Consider the following 12391-nt stretch of genomic DNA (forward strand, 5'->3'; position numbering starts at 1 on the left):
CATAGCACCACATACCTCTTACATCCAGTGATGTCACCTTTGTTGTAGACGTTCTCTTTCCTCATCTTCTCCATTCAGACCAGACCGCCATGATGATTTTTCTGCCATCTCCCTTCTCTGCAGAGATTGAGAAACAGACATTAGTTTCCTGCCACCCCCAATACTATACTGCAGAAACAGTCCCCCTGGAAATACAAACTACCACACAGATAGTGCCCCCAATACTGTACCCGCTGTGCCCCCAATACTATACTGCAGAAACAGTCCGCCTGGAAATACTACTACCACACAGATAGTGCCCCCTTAAACAATTATTGGCACACAGCGCTCTAAAAAATAACTGCGCCCAGACACTAATGGTATAAAGATAATGTCCCCCAAAAATAATTGTGCTAAGCTGATACTATGCCAGGGTGCCCCCAAAGTAACAGTGCTCCCCAAAATCCCACCAATAGAAATAATTCTCTGCCAGAGCACACTTAGTAGTAATAATGCCCCTATAGTGCCCTAGTAATCATGTTCTTCATAGCCCCTAGTAGTAGTAAAGCTCCCCATAATACCCCCTAGTAGTACTAATTTTCCCTATAATATGACAGTACATGAAATACCCCCGCTTAGTGCCCACAGTTGAGCTAATGTCCCCATAATGTATGCCAGTATAAAATACCCCTATATAGTGCCCCAGTAAATGCCCTCATACTGCTCCTCTCCCCTTTCCCCATAGTGTCCCCATAATATGCCAGTAAAAAAATGCCCCTTAGTGCCCCCAGCAGATGCCCCTATAGTGCTCCTCTCCCCCACAATGTACCAGTAAAAAAATGCCCCTTCTTAGTGCCACCATATGCCCCAATAGTGCTCCACTCCCCCATAGTGCCGCTCTCCCCTATAGTGCCTTCCATAATGTGCCAGTAAAAAATGCCCCCTTAGTGCCACCAAATGCCATAGTGCCCCCCATAATGTTCCAATACAAAAGGCCCCTTTAGAGCCCCCACTTCCCCATAGTGCCCCCAAATAATGCCCCTATAGTAGCACCAGATGCCCCATAGTGCTACTCTCCCCTATAGTGCCCCCCAGAATGTGCCAATAATAAAAAAAAGCCCCTTTAGAGCCCCCAGTTACCCCCATAGTGCTCCTCTCCCCCATGGTGCCCCCGCATAATGTGCCAGTAAGAAATGCCCCACATAGTGCCAGCTTATCCAATAGTGCCAGCTCCCCCAATAGTGCCAGCTCCCCAATAGTGCCAGCTCCCCCTATAGTGCTCCCCCATAGTGCCAGCTCCCCCTATAGTGCCCCCCATAGTGCCAGCTCCCACTATAGTGCCCTCCCATAGTGCCAGCTCCCCCTATAGTGCCCCCCATAGTGCCAGCTCCCCCTATAGTGCCCCCCATAGTGCCAGCTCCCCCTATAGTGCCCCCCATAGTGCCAGCTCCCCCTATAGCCCCCCCATAGTGCCAGCTCCCCCTATAGTCCCCCCATAGTGCCAGCTCCCCCTATAGTCCCCCCCATGGTGCCAGCTCCCCCTATAGTCCCCCCATAGTGCCAGCTCCCCCTATAGTCCCCCCCCATAGTGCCAGCTCCCCCTATAGTCCCCCCCCATAGTGCCAGCTCCCCCTATAGGCCCCCCCACAGTGCCCGCCATAGTGCCAGCTCCCCCTATAGTGCGCCCCATAGTGCCAGCTCCCCTTATAGTGCCCCCCATAGTGCCAGCTCCCCCTATAGTGCCAGCTCCCCCTTATAGTGCCCCCCATAGTGCCAGCTCCCCCTTATAGTGCCCCCCATAGTGCCAGCTCCCCCTTATAGTGCCCCCCATAGTGCCAGCTCCCCCTATAGTGCCCCCCATAGTGCCAGCTCCCCCTATAGTGCACCCCATAGTGCCAGATCTCCCCCCCATAGTGACAGATCTCCCCCCCCATAGTGACAGATCTGCCCCCCCTATAGTGACAGATCTCCGCCCCCCCTATAGTGCCAGATCTCCGCAAAGAAGAAAAAATACTTACCTCCATCAGCAGCGTGTGCTGCCGGCTCAGGCGTCGCGATGATAATGACATCATCGCGCTTCCTGAGCCGGCCTCTGATAGGCTGCAGGCATTAGTGCCTGCGGCCTATCAGAAGAACAGGGGAGGGACACGCCTCTCCCTCCCCTGCCCCACAGCCCGGCCGCAATTACATCCAGGGCCGCGCCGCCTGTGGTGATCGGCGGTGCGGCCCTGAAGAATAAAAAATTATTTTATTTTTTTTAGACGGGCGGCCCAGCAGCCGTTTATTTAGGGCGGCCTGGGGGGCAATTGCCTCCCTGCCCCCCGGCCCAGTCCGCCCCTGTGCTCCACTATGGGATCACTATGCCAGGACTGAGAGAAGGGAGAGAGCAGGGAAGCTACTAAACATGTTAGTCCACCACTGACTGCAGGAAAAGGTGGACCAGAGGGATTAACAGCAGGGGGCGCCACCAGAGAAGGAAATGTTATGTACATAACAATCACAACAATATTTTTATTGCATGCATATTAAATAAAACGTAATTTGAAATGGCTGATTATTTGCATAGTAACACTTTTAGTGGGGGTAATCTCTTTAAGGCATCAAGACCAATGTAACGGCATCTAATGTACCCCATATAACTGTGCCATTGGCTGGAGGGATCAAAGCCATTGATTCTAAGAAACGCAAATAATTTAGATGTATGGTAAATCTCAGTCTTGGGCATTGCCTCTACCCTCTCTATGGTCATACCTAGTTGTATTCCTAAAGCCTGTATTACACCTGGCGATTTTTCGGCAGATGATTGCTAACAAGTGTTTGTATGAAAGCTCGTTAGCGATCATTTGCAGTGTAAGGCTGGTTTCACACGGGCGTTGCGGAAAAATGTGCGGGTGCGTTGCGGAAACACCCGCGATTTTTCCGCGCGAGTGCAAAACATTGTAATGCGTTTTGCACTCGCGTGAGAAAAATCGCGCATGTTTGGTACCCAAACCCGAACTTCTTCACAGAAGTTCGGGCTTGGGATTGATGTTCTGAAGATTGTATTATTTTCCCTTATAACATGGTTATAAGGGAAAATAATAGCATTCTGAATACAGAATGCTTAGTATAATAGCGCTGGAAGGGTTAAAAAAAATAAAAAAGTTAACTCACCTTATCCCCATGATCGTGTAGATCCCGGTCTGTTCTTTAGCTGTGGGCTGAATGACCTTTGGTGATGTCAGATCACATGCTCCAATCACATGGTCCATCACCATGGTGATGGAGCATGTGATCTGACATCACCACAGGTCCTTTAGCCACAGCTAAAGAACAGACCGACCGGGAACTAGGCGATCATGGGGATAAGGTGAGTTAACTTTTTTTATTTTTTTTAACCCTCCCAGCACTATTATACTAAGCATTCTGTATTCAGAATGCTATTATTTTCCCTTATAACCATGTTATAAGGGAAAATAATACAGTGAATAGACTGTCACCTAGAACCCATGCGTGGAAATCGCACCGCATCCGCACTTGCTTGCGGATGCTTGCGATTTTCACGCAACCCCATTCATTTCTATGGGGCCTGCGTTACGTGAAAAACGCTGAATATAGAACATGCTGCGATTTTCACGCAACGCATAAGTGATGCGTGAAAATCACCGCTCATGTGAACAGCCCCATAGAAATGAATGGGTCAGGATTCAGTGCGGGTGCAATGCGTTCAACTCACGCATCGCACCCGCGCGGAAATCTCGCCCGTGTGAAAGGGGCCTAATACTGCTGCAGAGGAGATCGCTGCATATAATAGCAACGGTGTCCTGCACTAGCGAACAGGCAATTGCCGGGAGGGAATGCTTCCCTCCTGACAATCACCTGCCGCATTGGGCTGTGTAATACAGCCTTTAAAGAATTGTCCGGGCTCACAGCTGAACCCGGACATACCCATATTTTCACCCAGGCAGCCCCCCTGACAAGAGCATTGGAGCATTTTATGCTTCGATGCTCTACCTTGCCCTGTTCAGGACCGTGTAGGGAAAGGGCTTTTTAATTTACAATAACACACTGCCAGGTGGAGGCTTCCGACCAGCAGTGTGCTCGGTGACGTCACCGGCTCTGATGGGCTGGCTTTAGCGCTGCCCTAGCTGTTTTACAGGCTAGGGCAGCTCTAAAGCCCGCCCATCAGTGCCGATGATGTCACGGGCTCACTGCTGGGCGGATGCCTCCGCCTGGCAGTCCATATGGAGAGCCCGGTACGTCACCTGATCTCCTAAAAAATGCCTTTGCTATTAATCACAGGGCAAAGGAGAGCATCAGAGCATGAAAGCTATCCAGAAATACACAATGGGGGAGATTTATCTAAAGTAGTGTAAAGGAAAAATGGCTTAGTTGCCCATAACAACCAATCAGATTCCATCTTAAATTTTTCAGAGCTTCTTTGGAAAATGTGGAAAATGAAAGGTGGAATCTGATTGGTGGCTATGAGCAACTAAGGCAGTTTTTTGTTTTTTACAGCAGTTTTGATACATCTCCCCCATATGGCTATAAAACTTGGCCATTTCATTATAGACATCTCTTGCTTTTTTGCTGAGTTAACTAGCTATCATTGGTAGCTATTAATGGGGTTTTCCTAGAATTTTTTCACTGATGACCTATCATCATCAGCAGGACCGGGACAAGGTATATCAGCACCCTAGGAGGTGCATGCAAATTAAGTGTGTCCCCCCCCCCCCCCAACTTACAGTTGACGTTTCCATGGATTTCAGTTCTTCACTTTCCTTTTCTTGTCCGTTTGGTTTAAACCATCAAATGCAGATGACTTTTGTCAGGGGTGTGCAGCCCCCTCTGCTATATAAGAAGACACTGACATTACTATATGACGCATAGGGGACTGTTATAGATTTTGCAAATCAGCCCCTAAATGTATACAGACTCATCCTCCTGCTATCCACAATACTGTGCCCACTTTGCTTCCCTATGCCCAGAAACACTATAGTGTCAGAAATAACATTACCAATAATAGTGCTCCTAACAGAGATAATACATAAATTAGTAGCAATGCCCTCTATTTTATGCCCAGTAATAATAATGCCCCCACAGCATCCCTGGCAGTAATAATGCCACCAGTGCCCCCCAATATTTATAATGCCCCTCCTGTAGTGCCCCCTGTATTATATATCTCCCCCATAGTTCCAGTATATAATACTTATCTGCCCCCCATAGTGTCAGTATATACAGTACAGACCAAAAGTTTGGACACACCTTCTCATTCAAAGAGTTTTCTTTATTTTCATGACTATGAAAATTGTAGATTCACACTGAAGGCATCAAAACTATGAATTAACACATGTGGAATTATATACATAACAAAAAAGTGTGAAACAACTGAAAATATGTCATATTCTAGGTTCTTCAAAGTAGCCACCTTTTGCTTAGATTACTGTTTTGCACACTCTTGGCATTCTCTTGATGAGCTTCAAGAGGTAGTCACCTGAAATGGTTTTCACTTCACAGGTGTGCCCTGTCAGGTTTAATAAGTGGGATTTTTTGCCTTATAAATGGGGTTGGGACCATCAGTTGCATTGTGGAGAAGTCCGGTGGATACACAGCTGATAGTTCTACTGAATAGACTGTTAGAATTTGTATTATGGCAAGAAAAAAAGCAGCTAAGTAAAGAAAAATGAGTGGCCATCATTACTTTAAGAAATAAAGGTCAGTCAGTCGGAAAAATTGGGAAAACTTTGAAAGTGTCCCCAAGTGCAGTCACAAAAACCATCAAGCGCTACAAAGAAACTGGCTCACATGCGGACCGCCACAGGAAAGGAAGTCCAAGAGTCACCTCTGCTGCGGAGGATAAGTTCATCCGAGTCACCAGCCTCAGAAATCGCAGGTTAACAGCAGCTCAGATTAGAGACCAGGTCAATGCCACACAGAGTTCTAGCAGCAGACACATCTCTAGAACAACTGTTAAGAGGAGACTGTGTGAATCAGACCTTCATGGTAGAATATCTGCTAGGAAACCACTGCTAAGGACAGGCAACAAGCAGAAGAGACTTGTTTGGGCTAAAGAACACAAGGAATGGACATTAGACCAGTGGAAATCTGTGCTTTGGTCTGATGAGTCCAAATTTGAGATCTTTGGTTCCAACCACCGTGTCTTTGTGCGACGCAGAAAAGGTGAACGGATGGACTCTACATGCCTGGTTCCCACCGTGAAGCATGGAGGAGGAGGTGTGATGGTGTGGGGGTGCTTTGCTGGTGACACTGTTGGGGATTTATTCAAAATTGAAGGCATACTGAACCAGCATGGCTACCACAGCATCTTGCAGCGGCATGCTACTCCATCCGGTTTGCGTTTAGTTGGACCATCATTTATTTTTCAACAGGACAATGACCCCAAACACACCTCCAGGCTGTGTAAGGGCTATTTGACCATGAAGGAAAGTGATGGGGTGCTGCGCCAGATGACCTGGCCTCCATAGTCACCGGACCTGAACCCAATCGAGATGGTTTGGGGTGAGCTGGACCGCAGAGTGAAGGCAAAAGGGCCAACAAGTGCTAAGCATCTCTGGTAACTCCTTCAAGACTGTTGGAAGACCATTTCAGGTGACTACCTCTTGAAGCTCATCAAGAGAATGCCAAGAGTGTGCAAAGCAGTAATCAAAGCAAAAGGTGGCTACTTTGAAGAACCTAGAATATGACATATTTTCAGTTGTTTCACACTTTTGTTATGCATATAATTCCACATGGGTTAATTCATAGTTTTGATGCCTTCAGTGTGAATCTACAATTTTCATAGTCATGAAAATAAAGAAAACTCTTTGAATGAGGTGTGTCCAAACTTTTGGTCTGTACTGTATATGCCCCATGTAGTGCTAGTATATAATGTTCCTCCGCCCCTATAGTGCCAGTATATATATGCCCCATAGTGCCAGTATATATATATAATGTATCCCCGTAGTACCAGTATATAATGCTCCTACATTCCCCATGTTGTTTCTGTATATAATGCTCCCCCCAGTGCCAGTATATAATGCTTCCCCCTGGTATAGCCAGTATATAAGTATATAATGCCCCCCAGTGCCAGTATATATAATGCCCCCTACCCTAGTCCTACTCTATAATGCTCCCCCCCATCCTAGTGCCAGTATAAAATACTCCCCATACAGCCAGTATATATTGCTCCCCCCACCCTAGTGCTAGTATATAATGGCCCCCCTTACCCTAGTGCCATTATATAATGCTCCCCCTCATCGTAGTGGCAGTATATATGATGCTACCCCCATCCAAGTGCCAGTATATATGATGCTCCCCCACCCCAGTGCCAGTATAAATTATGCTTTCCCCCACACCAGTATATATGATGCTCTCCCCCTCCCTAGTGCTTTCCTTGGTGCCCCCAGTACTAATAGTGCCATTGCCTTCTTCTGGATCAACTTGAAGGATAACAGGCTAAACTGGATGGACAGATGTCTTTTTTCAGCCTTACAAACTGTACTTATGTTACAGTTTAACTGAACGCACCCTGAAACAATCTGTATCATTTGTGTGAAAGAGGCCTTAGTTACAGCCATACCTGGCCTTTCCCTGCAGCAGGAACTACTGGATGGTTGGGAGGACCATTAATAAAAAGCAGTTTAGCAGACTAGCCCTCTGCATACTGCCATATTGTTATGTGAAGCAGTCAGGAAGGGGTTAAGGCACCCAGTTCCGGTGCCGCCGTTACTGCTGCAACCCCTATAGCTACACCATTGAAAATGGCATATATTGTAACGTAAATAGACTATTACATATTTTATGGTTAGCTTATGGTTTTTTTTTTTAAATAAGAATGAAGTGTTGAATTAATGCTACATATTTAGTTCCATAGCAGGAAAATATATTATGAAAAATACCTGAGAGTTTTGAACTTTTTTGGGGGGATTACAATTTAGCAAATTATTAATATTTTTTTGTTATTAATTCCTGTTTCTGTTGCTTACAAAACTGAACAAAATACTAAATGAATAATAGAAGACAGTCCTATCTAATCCTAGCCAAAAAAATATATAAAATTATTGAAAAAAAAAAAAAGACTTAAAATAAATATGCACCCCGTAGATTTAGAAAATAGCTTTCATAGCCATAAACTACCCTGCTCATTAAGGGGTTAATATACCATTGTAGTGACCTGGGTTAAATGACATGATTGATGTTTAACAACACCCTCTTATCAATTAATTAATTCAGCACAGGCCATTTTAATAAATGAGCAATAGTGGTACTGGTCAAGGGCGGCCCACCAGGAGAGGGGGCCCACCAGTATGCTTACAAATAATGGAACTTAGAAAGATGAGGCCCCCGTGTCATACGGAGACAAAAGAGCCTTTGTTTTAAAGAGAGTGCTATCCTTCTTTAAGATGCAAATTCAAGTTCAAGCGAGCAGGCAGCAAGCTTAGCACTGGCAGACTTACACTGAATAATAACTACCAGGAGCCAGAAACAAGCCCTGGGTTTTCAGCAGAGGTGGAACACAACTTATTTCCAAAATACGTGTTTCATGCAGATCAGTGAAACATCAATCCAAATCTGAAATTATCTTTGATAACACAATTCACTATTTCTAAACATTTTTTAATTTTTTCTGATTTAAAAAGTAATTCCACTAAACAGTCTAAAAGTAAATTCCCGAATTTTCCATTGGACTCATTAATTAAGGAGCCATTCAGGCTTCCTAACGAATCATTTTGTGCTATGTTGCTTAGCAGTGTTAGAATATTTTTGACCATTGCCTAGTAACTGGTGCCAGTGACTACACCCAGTCTAGTAAAGGCTAGTATACAGTGAAGCTTCTGGGAGGCAACCACCCAAAGTTACAATAAAATTGGTCTTCAAGAAGGGTGATCCCCTCAGGGGAAGAATACATATATATAAAAGCTACTTTTCCACTTGCACAATTTGGTCAGCAATGTTATATCAGCATTCATAAACTAAAACCAAGAGTGGAACCTAAAGAGAAAAACCATAATGGAAAGATCTGCACCTCTTCCATATTTTGGCCCCTGGTTGTGGCTTACAAATCATGTAAAAGTCTAACCATGTGGGAAAATGGCCAAAATCTGTGAAAGAAAATATGTTTTACATCAGGTTTGTTCCTCTCAAAGAAGGTCGGTATAAATTGAAAATCTTTCACATAAAAGTGTGGTCCAGATTAGGGTTGGTCTTCTCAAAGAGGTCATTAGGAGATATTCCACTGTATATATAGCATATTAGAGGAGGAATTTGTTGGGTTTGTTCACAGAAAAACTTGGCACATTTGGAATTCTCCCTTTTGGGCATGTGTTTTTTAGAGAATAAGTGTAGTGCATGTGGAGTTCCAAGGGAACCCCACCAGTCTAGTAGCCTCTGCATTTCAAAGCAGCCCTGATCAGAGCTGGCCATAGGGGTATGCCACCTGTGGAATTAAACAGGCACTAGCCTTTGCTGTAGGGTACCACAGATGCCTTGGCACTTTAGTCTAGTGACCACCCACAATTAGAATATTTATATAATATTTTATTGATTCAGAGACTTATGTCACAGCTATTAGACTACTTTATGTATTGAGCTGTTAGTTGGTCCTTTTATGTTACTATTATTTAGCACTGCATTGGTGTATTTGCTAAGGCATAGTGTGGCACTGCTACTGTATGAAGGAGTTGTAACCAAATAGCACTGTTATTAGGACAGCAATGTAAAAGTGTAATTTATGCATGGCACTACTATTTGGGAACGATACCGTGTGAGCTTATAGCACTGTGTGGTGCTAGTGTAACATCCCAGAGTGATGTTACCATTCCTGCACCCTAAAACTGTATTTATTGGGCTAATACAATGTCATCTATGTATTCTGTTCCAGGTTCACCACAATGTGCATTCCTAATCTGTTTGCAACTGTTATGTTCAAATGTAATGTGCCTGGTTCACCGGCAGGTGGCAGAAAATATGGCAGAGCTATCCTAGATAGAGTGGAACCTTCCATTCCATTCTAACCCCCTCTGTGGAGTGGAGAGGATAGTTCCACTTCCTGCAGGAAGGGTGGGGACCAGTTTCTAGTTAGTCTAGCTTACCCCCCTGCTAGGGAAAGGACGTGCCCACGCCAGTCAGAGCCCCCTAAGCTCTACTGGCCATGGGGGTCAAAGTTTAAAGTCTCAGGGGCCAGTAGGAAAGTTCCCTGGCATAACTTAGAGTCAGACTACAGAGAGAGAGTGCAGCATACAGAAAAAGCTGAGTTATACAGCCAGCCTGTCAGTACAGCAGAGTCAGAGAGAAACAGATATAATAGAGTTGAGTTTGCCTGCCAGTTTCATGCTAAAGCCTGCTGGAATCAAGACAAAGCCTGAACTGTTTGAAGAAACGTTTATTCAAAGTAAAGCTGCCATTGAACTTCATCTCAAGGTCTGGACTCAAGTTATTCTTTTCTCCCTCAATTATTCCTCCTATTTATTGCTTCGTAGCCAAAGCCTGGGGTCCAGCCATATCCAGGCAGCACCGTGACACACATAAAGAGACATTTTTGGCCGTACTATACCACTCGGCAATTCCTACGCCTGGGCAGAGGCGCCCATTGCACTAGCGCCACACACCCCAGGCCCATCCATTCTGCCAGCGGTCCTGTCTCGGTCTCCTCTCTCTTCCTACCAGCAGCAATTTCAGCCACCAGCGTTTAAAGTTTCTTCTGAAGGCTGCAGCCTACATGCACTCGTTAAAGACCTCCATGCCTGCTCTATGTGGAGCACTCATTCTCAGTCTCATAAAGGGCTGATGCATGTGTGTCATTCCTGGGTATATGATGGACCATCCACAGGGAAGTGGTGTTTCTTCAATATTTGTAAAAACATTTTTTCAGTCCTCTTAGGGGACTTGAATATGTAATTTTCGGACCGCTTGTACCATAGACTGCAATCGCATACTACTGCAGTCTATACGATTTGACAGGCTTCCTGTTAAGCTGTGCCTCAGATATCTTACTGTGGCAGGCCTGGGAGCCTGCACAAGGCCCAGTCTGCTATAGCAGCTGATTATAGCCACAGAATGTCATCACGGGGCTCCAATCAGAGGACAGAGGGAGCACCCTTCCCCTGTCTAACTCCTCAGATGCCGCTGTCGATATGTGATTATGCATTAAGGGCCTAAATATGTAGATTTAATGTTTCGTATCTTTACACTAAAAAGTGTACTTTACCTTTAATTTCTGATTGTCTAGTCCATTTTTATATAGTTTAGTGATTGTTGAGGGACATTTGCAGTCTAGGAATAAACCCTGACCTCATTTTACCCTTTCGTGTTATGTTGGACTTTGGTTCATTACATCTATTGACTGTATACACGAGGAACAGGAATACGTAAATCCACCTTCAAAGCACTGATAAGCATAGCGTTTCTGGTGTTAGAGAGCTGAAAATCAAAGAACACTCTTGAACCTACAGAGGCCAAAGTATTTCATGGTCATTAATGTTTGTCATTCTCTTCTGCACATAGACGCTATTTATTCTGATTATACATTAATTGGTGAAAGGCATGCCTTTTACTGCATTTTATATAGTATACTCGTGCTCTACCAGGCTAGATTCAGCTTTGTAATTTAGCTACTAGATTATACTCTAATATAAAATATATGCTTCTATATCTCAGAGAATTATAGCTGCAGCCTCATCTCTCGGTCTCCTTTTTCAAACGACAAATCTGCCCATAACATTAAAATAGAGGCTCAGCCCTTAATAATGCAATTAGAGAAATATCTCACATTATGTAACTACCGTATATTGCTCATTAAGGGTACTTTCACACTAGCGTTTTTCTTTTCCGGCGCTAAGTTCCGTCCTAGGGGCTCAAATCCGAAAAAGAACTGATCAGTTTTATCCCCATGCATTCTAAATGGAGACTAATCTGTTCAGGATGCATCAGGATGTCTTGAGTTCAGTCTTTTTGACTGATCAGGCTTTTCAGAAAACCGTAGCATGTTGTATTTTTACCTCCGGCCAAAAATCCGGAACACTTTGACTGAACGCCGGATCTGGCCTTTTTCCCATTGACTTGCATTAACGCCGTGTGTTCCGTCAAACCGGATCTGGCTTTTGCATGTTAAACCCGAAAAATGTGAAAAAAAAGTTAAAGTCCATAAATGGCGGATCCGTTTTTTCCAATGCATTTTTTCATTGTGATCAAAATCCTGATCAGGATTCAAAGGCAATCCGTTTTCAAAAGTTTTTCCGGATCCGGCGGACAGTTCCAGTGACGGAATTGAACGCCGGATTCAAACAACGCTAGTGTGAAAGTAGCCTAAGCACATGCCTATGGCAAGATAGAACAATATAAATACCTATAGAAGACTACCAGACCGCATGAAGTCAATAGTACACTCTATATGCAAAATTCATGTATTAAAAACAAGTGCAGGGAAATGGCGGCA

This window comes from Bufo gargarizans, chromosome 2 (genome assembly GCF_014858855.1).
Source record: "Bufo gargarizans isolate SCDJY-AF-19 chromosome 2, ASM1485885v1, whole genome shotgun sequence".
Classification (NCBI taxonomy): Eukaryota; Metazoa; Chordata; class Amphibia; order Anura; family Bufonidae; genus Bufo; species Bufo gargarizans.